The sequence below is a fragment of the Macaca nemestrina genome, chromosome 15 (assembly GCF_043159975.1).
Source record: "Macaca nemestrina isolate mMacNem1 chromosome 15, mMacNem.hap1, whole genome shotgun sequence".
Classification (NCBI taxonomy): Eukaryota; Metazoa; Chordata; class Mammalia; order Primates; family Cercopithecidae; genus Macaca; species Macaca nemestrina.
The window spans coordinates 7,313,311-7,326,286 of NC_092139.1; the positions used below are offsets into that span (position 1 = coordinate 7,313,311).

At 54.3% G+C, this 12,976-nt stretch overlaps 1 long non-coding RNA gene across 1 annotated transcript; it reads right to left on the reverse strand.

Annotated features, from left to right (window-relative positions):
* Positions 1–7,904: 7,904 nt before the first annotated feature.
* LOC139358422 (uncharacterized) lies at positions 7,905–12,755 on the reverse strand. Its single transcript, XR_011613220.1, has 3 exons — positions 11,903–12,755; positions 9,774–9,851; positions 7,905–9,417 (listed from the first exon to the last, which is right to left on the reverse strand). It is a non-coding gene; the product is annotated as an uncharacterized lncRNA (long non-coding RNA).
* Between the last annotated feature and the right edge of the window lie 221 nt (positions 12,756–12,976).

Sequence of the window (12,976 nt, forward strand, 5' to 3'; positions counted from 1 at the left end):
CGGGATTACAGGTGTGGCCACTGCTCCAGCCCCCATTTATTAAGTGTATTGAACAAATATTTATGGAACGCCTGCCGTGTACCAAGTGCTATTCTAAGTGCAAGGGATAAAAGGGATGGAGTCCTTGTCTAAAGGACTTGGTGAAATAGCAGGTGGCGCAGAGGGTGTCCGTGCTGTGGACGAAGCGCAGCAATGGGAGCAGGGAGCTCTAGGAAGAGGAGGGTGAGTTAATCATTTCTTAAGGGGGTGCTGAGAGAATTTGACAACTGAGCAAAAGGAGAGTCTTGTGAGAGAAGGATTCCAGGCAGGGGACAGCAAGGACCTGGGGTAGGTGTGGAAAGGAGGCCTAAGGACTATAGGCCACGCTTGCCCATGGGACCTTGATCCAGGATTCCAACCGGTGCTCACCTAATCCCTAAGCCCAGGCTCTGACCCGCATGCTCAGGTGGTTTTGCTCCATCTCTGCTGAAGTCTAGTTTGGCCCCTCTGCAAGGTCAGAAGTACCACCGTGGCTGCTCTGGTTAGCGCCCACCCTGAGGGCCCACCCAGTCCATCCTGCTGCCCTGTAGGGGAGAGGCAGAGGCTCAGAGGGGACAAGCCACTGACTGGGAGGCCGAGGGGCCTGGATAGGCCTTGCTCTTGTGCCATCCAGCATCGCCCCGGCTCTGGAAGTGTCCTTTGGAAAGAACAGCCTGGGCAGCCAGAACTTCCTTCGTGACGCCCTCGCAGGGAGGGGGAGAGGTGAGGGCCAGACGCCTTTGCTCTTCCAGACAGCCCTCACAGAGAGAATGGTCCCCCCAAGCCAGGATGTCCCCGTGATCCTGGGGGCAGCTCCACCTCTGGGGGCGCATAGCCCAGGCGCCCCGGGCCCACTCAGAAGGCAGACACCTGGGCCAGGGCAGGGGACTGTTCCCTGTTGGCCTCCGAATTCTGGACAGTTGGCTTTTGTGGGGAGGCTGCAGGCCCCAAGCCCATCTCCCATCCTCACCCACCTGAGCATCACCCTGGAGACAGAGGGGAGACCCTGGGAGTGTGGCAGCTGCCACTCCATCTCCATCGACCAGTGCGGCCATGTTGGACTCATGTGTTAAAGGAAATAGTGAGGTCAACCCAGAAACGTGAATCCTTGTTACCAGCTCCCACCCCCTACAGTTTAGATTCCCGGGGCAGGAGAAGCTAAACGACCCCCGCTCCAAACCCCCACTGGGCACCTGGCCAGCAATGTGCCTGCCCTGGACATGAGGGGAAATGGAAACAAGAGGGGAGGGAAGAGGAAAGGAAAAGGCAGAGAGAGAGGATGCAGGGAAAATGAGAGAGAAGGGAAGGGAGGGAGGGAGGGAGGGAGGGAGGGAGGGAGGGGAAAGCAGGCTGTGGCTCTCCCTGCACTGCCCCGGAGAATTAAGGCTTCTCTCCTGCCCTAGATGGGGGTTCCTAACTCAGCCCCTTTGCAAGACCCCAGCAGCTGCAGCCTCGCCTTCCTGAGCAGGGGACAGGACCAGTGCTGCCACCCGCCTGGGCCTGTGGGTGCTGAGCAGCTCCTGTGCACGGGCAGGGAGGCTCCGGTCCAAAAGGCAGGTGAGACTCGGCTAGGGTCAGGCGGATGTTGGGCAGATGTTGAGAGGTCAGGGACCGCCGGCCCCCACCCCTCCCACAGAGATCACAGCCCCCTGAAGGAGACTGGCTGGTTGTCCTTGGAGCCAGGCCTGCAAAATGTATTCATGCCACTTCCAGGAACCTCACCTAAGGAGAGAGAAAAGTGGGGAGAGAAGGGGAGGGGAAGAAGAGAAGAGAAAAGGGAAGGGAAGGAGGTTGTGGGTACAGAATTCCAGAGCCCTTTCAGATAACAAAGGACTATTTAAAATGACCGAAATCTTCAGCTGAGAGGCTAAGTTAAGGGTGCAGCCTGCGGGTTCAGCTGATTTAACCCAGCCCTGCGCTCAACCCTTTCGGCCCTCATCTAATGGAATCCACACAGTCACCTGGGAGGTAGGTCCTGTTCCATGTCACAGATGGGGAAAGAGGCTCACTGGCAGGAGGAAGGCTGAGGGCCCAGGGCGCTGATAGCATCGCCTCTCACACTCTGGTCAGCAAAGCTGTGAAGCTGTTGTGTTCACCTCAGGACGGTGCCAGCAGCCAGCTGTCTGCACTCTTGACAACATTCCTTATTCTTCCTGTCACTTTAAGGCCCCTGGACAGACCAGATGCACGACACCCAGGTGGATCAGGAAGCGAATATGTAAACTTGAACCCAGGTGAGCTGGTGGGGGGACTCTAGCACCCCCTTTTCATTTAAAATGTTCTTAAATCAGCTTTAAACAAAGCGACTGTGAGAGGCTGAGTTCATTTCATGGGAGAGTTCTTTGCATGGAAGGTAGAACTTTCCACCTAGCTGAGACAGGAGTTCAAAGTGAACCTCATGCCTCATTTGACAGTGAGAAATCTGGCCGCCCTTTGCCACGCAAGACTCTCCTCAAGCAATCCCTCCCACCCCACCCCCAGCCAAGTCATCCCAGGGCCAAGTTCAAATGTCCCAGGGCCAGGCAAGCAAACTTCTGTGGGCCAGTGGCCCGGGCAGAGACAGGAGGGAGTGCTGTGTGTGTGTGTGTGTGTGTGTGTGTGTGTGTGTGTGTGTGTGTGGAGGGGTACATTTGCATGTGCACTGTGCCATTATTCTTACATAGAGCTGCTAATTTGCAATTTTCAGCAACATTCTTCTCTGCTGGAAGAGCAGCTGGGCTTGCTCGGGGGCCTCCATCTCCCTCTGGATTAGCTGTTCTGGGTTCCCTTCTCGGTCCTCCTCAGAACAGTGTGTCTCCCCATGGCTTTTCACGACCCAAAATAGCCAGAGGCAGGCTATTTTTACAGGACTCTGATAGAAGCCAGGCCAGGTGGGTGCTGGAGTCGGAATCCCTAATTGTCCTTTATCATCCAGCCCTCAGCCATCAGAGCGGGAGGCTGGAGGCACTCGAGAAGCCCCAGGAATGTTCCCACTGGCGACTGTCTGGGGAGAGTCAGGGCAGCCCATGGCCGGCTATAAAAAGGACACTCGGGCAGGTGGGAGCCAGGCACAGGCAGTCAGCTGAAAGGAAGTAGAGCCCTCCAGCGCCCCAGTCTGGGCTGCTCCTCTCCCAGAGCCTACAGGGCTCATTTCCCTAAGATTTGCCTGGCAGTTGTCTGGGGGCCTTAGTCAAAGCGCATGCAAATTCAAGCTCTGTGCCCCAAGGTTAACCCTTGATAAGTACTGTCCCTGAGAGCCCTTAACACACACCCTGGGGAGTGGGGAGCTGGTGTTCTTTCATCCCCTAGACACACATTAAGCGCCTACTGTGTGCAAGCAGTGTGTGAGGGGCTTGGTTAGCAGGGTGACCCAGACAGCCTGGGTCCGATGGGGCTTAGGCCGAATGGGGAAGATGGCAATACAGAACAATTCAATGTCTGCTATAACGGGTGATTCTAAGTGCTAGGATGAAATTTAAATCAGGATCATGCAAGAATGTTCTTAGCTGTTTATTTATAGTAGCTCAAACTAGAAACAATCCAAATGCTCATCAACAGAGTTTGGAGAAACAAAAGGTGACGCAACAGACCATGGAATATTCTAGATGGATGAGAACACATGAGGCACCCAGCCACGGGGATGCATCCCCACACACAGTGTGAGCAAAAGAAGCCAGACCAGGAGAACATACTGCACCTCCACACCCGGACCGCCCCAGAGCAGGAGAAGTCACCATGTGGAGTTCAGAAAGGGACCGTGGTTGCCCTCAGGAGGGGAGTGGCAACCTGTGGGCACGATGGGGCTCCTGGGATCATGTTCTAGTTCTTGATCTGGGTGCTGTTTACCCAGACGTGTTCACTTTGTGAAAATTCACTCATCTGGTTTCTTAAATGTTGTACACTTTTCTGTATGTATATTTCACAATAAAAAGTGTTTATAAAATACTGAAGCAAGGAAAGGGAGATGGAGAAGGGTGGTACAGGAATTAGGACTAAGATAAAATACACAACGCCCAGTTCAATTTGCATTTCAGATGAGCAGTGAATAATCTTTTAGTATAAGTATGTCGGAATATTGCTGGGCTGCCGGTGTTTCTAGGAGCCGCTGCCCCGGGAATGTGGGCCTTATCCCAGGAATCAGGCTTCCTGAGGTTTACAAACAGCACTGTGGATACCCTGTGGAGATGCACATCCCTGGTGGGACAGCAGATGGGCTAGGCTGGGATGTAGCCCGGGATGTGAATCCAAGGGTTCCAGAAGCACGCTGGGCAGCCTGGCTCTGCACAGAGAGCTGTAACTTGGTGCCAAAGAGCAGGGAAGCACCAGCAAGCTGCCCACAGGGACATCCTGTGTTTGCTGGCAGCCAAATGGGAACACCACACAACAGAACTGGAACAGTGTCACTGGAGCCTCACGGACAATGGCCACGATGTCCTTCCTGAGTGCTCAATGAATGGTGTGCAGCTCTGTTATGATGAGCAGCAGCATTTATTGAATGCCTACTGTGTGCCAGCCCTGAACTACACGATCCTAGGACTTAACACAGAGTAGCTGCTTCATAAAAAATTGATCTGGCCGGGCGCGGTGGCTCAAGCCTGTAATCCCAGCACTTTGGGAGGCCGAGACGGGCGGATCACGAGGTCAGGAGATCGAGACCATCCTGGCTAACATGGTGAAACCCCGTCTCTACTAAAATATACAAAAAACTAGCCGGGCGAGGTGGCGGGCGCCTGTAGTCCCAGCTACTCGGGAGGCTGAGGCAGGAGAATGGCGTGAACCCGGGAGGCGGAGCTTGCAGTGAGCTGAGATCCGGCCACTGCACTCCAGCCTGGGTGGCAGAGCAAGACTCCGTCTCAAAAAAAAAAAAAAAAAAAAAAAAAATTGATCGAAGGACCCATTTGATTCTTACAGCAACCTTCTGAGGGGTCTGTCACAGCCCCTCCACCTACCGTTTGGGTGGTGGTTCTGGAACCCTCCCCTCTTTAAGCCTCCATTTCCATATCTGCAAAGCAGAGGTCATAACAGCGACCAGCTCACTAGGCAGCTGCACAGTGCTCCAGCCTCGGCCCTACTCACATTTGTGCTGGATCATTCTCCGCTATGGGGTGGAGCTGTCCCATGCCCTGTGGGGGATTTGGCCGCATTCCTGGCCTCTACCCACCAGATGCCAACAACATCCCCTCCCTGGGTTCGTTCCCTTTTCTTCACACAGGGTCTCTCTCTGTCGCTCAAGCTGGAGTGCAGTGACAATCACAGCTCACTGCAGCCTCAATCTCCTGCGCTCAAGGGATCCTCCCGCCTTAGCCTCCTGAGTAGCTGGGACTACAGAGGCACACCACCGCACCCGGCTAATTTTTATTTTACTTTTCTGTAGTGACAGGTTCTCATTATATTGCCCAGGCTGGTCTCAAACTCCCGGGCTCAACTCATCCCCCAACCTTGGCCTCCCAAAATGTTGTGATCACAGGCGTCAGCCACTGCACCCAGCCCCACCCCCAGACTGACAACCAAAAATGTCTCCAGACATTGCCAAGTGTCCCCTGGAGAGCAGAATCACAGGTTGAGAGCCACTGAGTTGTTATTTAGGATTAAATGACTTTTGTATGGGAAGCACTTAGAAGACGGTCCAGCACCTAACAATCACTGCCAAACTGAACACTCAAAACGTGCTGAGACTAGGATGTGGACACAGGTCCCGTCTCCTGGCAAAGCCTGTGCCATGCCAACGCTTCTCAAATCTGGCTGTGCCGGAGAATGCCAGGGAATCTTAGAAGTGCGGATTCTGACCCGGAGGGTCAGGGTGGACCAGAAATACCACCTCGGTACAAAGTATTCATACCGCTTCCCTCCAAGGCCCCTGCTTGGAGCGGTTTGAGTCGAAGGCACTATGTCGTGCCCTGAGGTGCTTAGGATCCAGGGTGGGGGATAAAAAGGACAGACAGACAGGTGTTTATCTAACTCTTTTCTTTTTGTGCGTGCTTGGAAGTTTTCATAATAAAAATGTGGGATGCGGTGGCAGGGAAGGAGAACACACCTCAAACCTTCTACATGAAAATTCAAATCGTTCAACGACGCCCTGCAGGCTGGTCATCTGTGTTTGTAAATAATGTTTTATTGGAGCCAGGGCTGGATGTAGGGAGGGCAAGCGAGGCAGCGGGGGGCAACGGCAGTGTTGTATCCTGACTTTTGATATTTTGTACATCATGGATTTTTTGCGTTCATTTGGCATGAAAATGGTATTTATGTTGATGATTCAACTTTCTGTGCCTGAGGGAAGGTCCTCACCCACCTTAAATAGCCCCTGCCCTGCTCGAAGCGCTCTAGAAAGGCTCCAGAAAGAAACCCAGGCCCTGAATAGCCACTGCTCTGGGTCAAAACCCCACTTCTGCCCCCTACTGGCTGCATGGCTTTGGGCGGCAGCCTAAGTTCTGGGGACCTCAGTTTCCCCCTGTGAAATGGGGCCAGTAACACTCAAGCCACCACCTGGCAGGGACATTGTGAGGATTAAATAATATCCACAGAAGGCTTCTTGCGGGTCTTAAAAATACTCGTTATGTCACCTGGGAAGCAAAGGCAAGTTCAGATCCATGCCATGAAAGTCACAAAGATGCAGGGAAAACCTGCCAGGTGCCGGGCTGGGTCATTGAAGGTGAATCCTGAAGTGGGTTTGAGGAATGAGAGGATCAGGATGCACTGGGAAATCCAGGGAGATGTTCAGGCAAAGTGTTTCAGAGCGAAAGGCTTAAGGGAAGGGATTTCTGAGGCAGGCGGGACCCAGGCGATGGTGTTCAGCGAGGCAGCTGGAGAGTTCCCCAGCCCTGGCCAGTGCGGAGATCCCACGTGTTTGCCAAGGAGCAGCTGACGCCCATTCTCACTATGACCTGGTGGGTCACGGAAGTCCTTGCCTGGCCTGGGTAGCAGTAGGGGACCAGTCACTCATGCCAGCGGGACCCTTCCTGCATCCACACCCCAAGCGAGCAAAGAAGGACTTCTGGAACATAATCCTCACGGCAACCCTGCACCATTTTGCAGATGGGAAGGTGAGCTTTGGAGAGTTTGGGCCAGGAGGGAAGGAGATCCGGACCAGGAGGCCTGGGCACAAGAAACCAAGTGAAAATATAGAGCAGAGGATTTGGCCATGGGCGGTGGAGAGATAAGGAGCCAGGGGTGGTCAGCCCGGGAAACTTCAGCCTCTGATGCCTAGTATTTACAACCCAGAGGACCTGCGCAGGGTCTGGAGGGCAGCAGGAAGGAGTCGGGCTATGCCAAGTCGCTCTCTGGATTGGAAAGCGGCGGATTCCTTGGTCTGGGTGATTTCACCCTAAACTACCTGAGTAGTAGTCCCAGCAGGTGTCCTTTGTAGTACAGCAAGTCAGCCAGAGCTGGTGCACGCCAGGCTGCCTTCCCTTCATGTCCAGAGTGATGAATTGCACAATTCCAGTGGGCGCTGGGTCAGCACCAACACACAGGGCTCCATAGTATGTCAGCATCATCTCTCTCGCATTTCCCAACAACCCTGTGCTATCAGTACCATTATTATCCCCTTCTGCAGACGAACACAGGGAGGCTTGGAGAGGTGGGTGGCTTGCCCGCTCAGTGGCTCACTCAAGGTCAGTGACTTGCTCAAGGTCAGTGGCTAGTACTCAGTGGAGCGAGCTTTGTGGCAGCTCTGTCGCCCTCAGAATAAGTTCTTAACCCTGGTCTCTTCCCCACTAGCATCTCCCCCGAGGACTCACTTTTAGCCAAATTTCCCCCAAAAGACACGAAACATTCTTTTGTACCCTCTGGTTTCTCCTGCCTGTGTGAACTGGAGGCTGTGCCTAGGAAGTCCCTGGGACTTAGTTCCCAGGACACACGCCAGAGCGTTCCACCAGCTTCCCCCGTTTCAGCCTGACAGCTTTCTTTTTTTTTTTTTTTTTTTTTTTTTGGGACGGAGTCTTACTCTGTCGCCCAGGCTGCAGTACATGGCGCGACCTCCACTCACTGCAACCTCTGCCTCCTGGATTCCAGCGATTCTCCTGCCGCAGCCTCCCGAGTAGCTGGGATTACAGGCACCTGTCACCACGCCCAGCTAATCTTTTGTATTTTTAGTAGAGATGGGGTTTCACTATGTTGGCCAGGCTGGTGTTGAATTCCTGACCTCATAATCCACCCGCCTCAGCCTCCCAAACTGCTGGGATTATAAATGTGAGCCACCACGCCTGGCTGAGCCTGACGGTTTTCTACACACCCGGAGGGGAGGCACAACCTCCAGGAAATCAGGCCGCTGCATCGTTCAATGTTTGTGACGAGGTCTAATTTCATCAAGGAAATTGGTCAAGACAGATTGCAGGATGTCAGAAAAGTTTCCTCAAAGATCATGTAGCAAGGGAGGTAGCGATGGGGGCACCACACCCGCCAGAGACAGGGCCTGCAGGAAGGCGGCCGGCAGAGCCAGAGGACCCGGAGTGCAGGAAAATGTTAACATCGTGCTGTCGATGGTCACGGGGAGTTGGCACACAGCCCCGCCGTGCTACACTCAGCTGAGACGGGGATGTGCACTTCGCTCGAAGGACAGGTGGAATAATAATAATAGCAATTTATGGTGCCTGTATTAGCTTCCCATGTCACTGTAAGAAATCACCACCAAGTGGGTTGCATGAAACCTATTATCTCACAGTTCTGGAGGCCAGAAGTCCACAAGGAAGGTGTAGACAGAGTCACACTCCCTCCAGAGCTCTAGGGGAGGATCCTTCCTGGGCTCTTCCAGCTTCTGGGGACTCCAGGTGTCCCAGGCTTGTGACCCCATTGCTCCAATCTCTGCCTGTGACTTCAGTAGGCTGCTCCTGTGTGTGTCTCCTCTTCTCTTCTCTCCTAAGGACACTTGTCATTTGGTCTTGGCGCCCACATTAATCCAGGGGAATTTCATCTTGAGATCCTAAATTATATCTGCAAAGACACTTTTCCCAAATACAGTCACATTCGCAGGTTCCAGGGGACCATAGCCAATCCCCATCAGCCTCCCTCAGAGTGAACCACAGGGGTCCCTTTGGCGTGGGACCTCCACGACTCTGAGATTGAGTGAGACAGATTGCAGGATAGTGCGATGTTACCATCTTACCACATATGATGGCTGAGATACAGACACACATCCCATAAGAAATAAGCAGTATCGTTGACATTTCCAGAATTTCTTAAAAGTAAAAACAAGGCCATGTGGGTATTATGTACCCTCTACTGATACGATGTGACAGAAACCCATCATCCTGGTCTAACCATGATGAAAACATCAGATTGGAGGGCATTTCGCAAAACATCTGAGGTGTACTCCCCGAAACGGTCAAGTTCATCAAAAGCAAGGAATGGTAAGAAACTCTCACAGACCAGAGCAGCCTAAGAAGACGTGATGACTGAATGGTATGTGGTGCCCTGGATGGGATCCTGGAACAGAAAGAGGACATTAGGGAGAAACTGGTCAACTCCAGATAAAGTCTGGAATTTAGTGAATCGTAATGTAGCAATGTTGATTTCTTAGTCTGGACAAATGTACCCTGGTCATCGAGGAGGATGATACCATTATGGGAAATTCAAGGGAAGTGAGGCATAAACGAGGATTCTCTTTACTGCCTTTCGACTCCTCTTCAAAGTTCAAGGTCACCCCTTGAACTGCTCAAGGAGCCCCAGGGCGCTCAGAGATACCGAAGTATAGAAAGCAAAAAATGGAAACTTCCTTTCCAGTCTTTCTTCCCCAAATCCCACTTCTTTGTAAATAAACTGTGGTGTGTGTTTTTCCTCACCTTTGGGGAGCTCTTTGGAAAGCTTCTTCCAGTGTCAGAAGGTGTGTCCTTTGGAAGGAGTCCCAGATTGAGGGGTCTCTGGAAAGATCCCAACTTGGCTATATTTCAAGTAACAGAGAATCCACAGGGTCTGAGCTCCCATGGGCACAGGCCCTCTGCCTCCTCACACTACCCCGTCGAGCAGGAACTGTCAGTAGCCCCGCTTCCAAGAGGAGAAAGCCAAGGTCCTGAGTCCCAGCCAGAGCAGAGCCAGGATTCGGGCCAGGACTCATCCCCTTCCACTGGGTAAAAACCCTTTCTCTTCCTCTCCCTCTCTTCCTCTCCCTCTCTTCCATCACAAAAGTCATGTACAGTCAGTCCTCACTTACCATCTTTGACAGGTTCTTGGAAACTTGGACTTTAAGTGAAAGACTGGACTCAAGGCCATCTGGGTCTCAGGCCTCAGCCAGGCACTTAATTGGTGTCCTCCTCTTTCCGGACCAGGAAGTTGTTTTAAAAAGCTCCCTTAGGGCCGGGCGCGGTGGCTCAAGCCTGTAATCCCAGCACTTTGGGAGGCCGAGACGGGCGGATCACTAGGTCAGGAGATCGAGACCATCCTGGCTAACACGGTGAAACCCCGTCTCTACTAAAAAATACAAAAAACTAGCCGGGCGAGGTGGTGGGCGCCTGTAGTCCCAGCTACTCAGGAGGCTGAGACAGGAGAATGGCGGGAACCCGGGAGGCGGAGCTTGCAGTGAGCTGAGATCCGGCCACTGCACTCCAGCCTGGGCGACAGAGCGAGACCCCGTCTCAAAAAAAAAAAAAAAAAAAAAAGCTCCCTTAGAACCCAGCCCTGGGAACCCTGGCACAGTCCGTCCCTCCCGTCCCCAGGGAGGCCAGGAGGGGATGTATGCCAAGGTCCAGGCCAGATCCTGGCACTAACCACGTGTGGTCCCCACCGAGGCATCCCTGTGGATGGTCACCCCCCATCCCAAGCACTTTGGGGACTTATGCTGTCTAGGGAGGGGAGGAGGATGTGGGCACAGCACACCCTGTCCTCTCCCTGCCTCCTCAGAAGGAACCTCTGCCCTTTGTGGACTAGGAGGTTCCGGGCTCTGCAGCCTGGGTTCAGGACTGACTCTGAACCAGAATGGATGAACTGCCCCCAGCAGGCCACAACAAGGGGCATCGCTTGGGAGAAAACAGACATTACCGAATTGTTGGTAAGAAACCCGTGGTGGGGCCGCCGAGGGCCAGGACCGGCTGTGTAATTTGCAGGGCCCAGTGCAAAATGAAAAAGAAAGGTCCCTGTTCAAAGGGAGCCTTAAACCAATAGCGACCAGTAGGGCATTAAACCAGCCATGAGGTCCTTTGGCACGTGGGGTCCTTCTGGAGTGCAGGTGTCTATATGACCACCCAAGTCACACGCCCACAAAGCCGGCCTCACTCAGGCATCGCTTGGCTTTCAGACAGTGCAACCCAGAGATGGCTTTCAACAGATGCCTTCACCTCAGGCCTGGCTTCTCCAGCCTCCCCCGCGGTTCCCCTTTGGTCAAAGTGCAAATCAATCAAGAGGTCAGAGTGACCCACCCCATTGTCAAGAAGGACAGTGGGAGGAGCTCTGGGAAAAGTCAGATTGTCACCAGGCAGCTACAGGAGATAAGCTAGGCACTGGCCTACGGCCAGCACGCTTGTCAGCCATTCCCCATGGTACTTCTCTGCATCTCGCAGTCCCAGAAGAGAATCAGCTCCCAGCCAGGCAACGTCCACTCTGTTCTGGGCAGCAGCTGGGCACGTTGTGCCTTCTACACGCCCATTAACCACGCTGTAGGATGGAACCCAGCACTGGAAGGACACTGTTCTGGGGACATTCCCAGGACAACCCTGCGACGCCTCTGACCAATGGCGGCCAGGACAGGCCCCTGCCCGCAGACTCAGGGATGTGCGCTGGGGAAGGCTCCTGCCCGATTACTCCTGGGGACCCATGGGACGCCTTCAGATGGGGCACATAGGGGAGGGGGAGGTGGCAGGATCCCCTCAGCACAAAGCAAAGGGACCCTGGCGACAGCAGGGAGGCAGTCAGGGGCTGGTGGTGGGGAGGTGGGTGGCAAGAGAAGCGAGGGAACCTAGGGTGGGGGTTAACTCCTCACCTCACACCGGAGCCAGCCTAGACAGCTGCGGACAAGGACCAGGCCCCCATCACAGGGCGCCCAGACTGCAGAGCGATTACAGAGGGGCCGCACCCCCCATGAAGTACACCCATGCCATGCAGAAGTTCTCCTCACAGCCACGGTGCCAGGCAGCGCCCACCCGATGCTGCTCCACAGGCGGAACAGCCGCTGACCCACAGCAACGGCAGGGTCTGAACCCAGGTTCACGTCCGGCTCAGGTTCGTCTGTCTGAAACGACGGCTTTGGGTTCCTCCTGGCCAGGCCAGCAAGGTTTCGTGTGTCTCCTCTTACCTCAGTGCCAGGAGGGCAGGAGCCCAGGAGAAGTGCCCGGGGTAAAAAGGACACCCCAGTGAGGGCAGGAGGCATCACTTGACTGTTTTTCTAAGCCAGATGAAACTTGATTTCCCACAGGGAATTGCCAGGCAGCCCCACAGGCCCTGAGCTCAGAGTGCCGCCTTGCTCTGAGGCTCTGCTGTCCCGGCCTCGAAATCCTGCATCGTTTTGAACCAGAGGCTCCGCATTTTCATTCTGCCCTGGGCCTTACAAATCACACAGCCAGGCCTGCCCCACCGCCCCCAGGTAATGTAGAGAGTCACGGTCCTGCCCCAGGTGGGACACTGCAGGTGCTGGCTGGTCTTCGGTTCACACTGTCCACCTTGAAGTGCTCATTGTCAGAGGCTGGTGATCCCCAGACAGGGCGGATCTGCAGCCTCTGGCTGAGCTGAGGCTGGAGAACTTGGCGGTACCCGGAGTCCCTGACACTGGGGGAAGCCAGTGCCCCTGGGAGACATTGCCCCCAGGAAACAGTCTCCGCAGGCATAGACCCCCTCCCCTTCCCAGTCTTGGGAAGGCTCCTTCTTCCCCTGAGACCATTGCATTTCTGTTGCCCCTCCCTCTATTCAGCCACCTCAGGGAGGGGCTACTAGTTCCCCCTCCCCGCTCACCCCCATCCCCCGCCCACAGCCCCACTGGCTTCATAATCCCCTCAGTCGCCTCTGGCCCCTGGATGGTGTGGGATGGGGAGGTGCTTACACCACTCCACTTTCTCGCCAT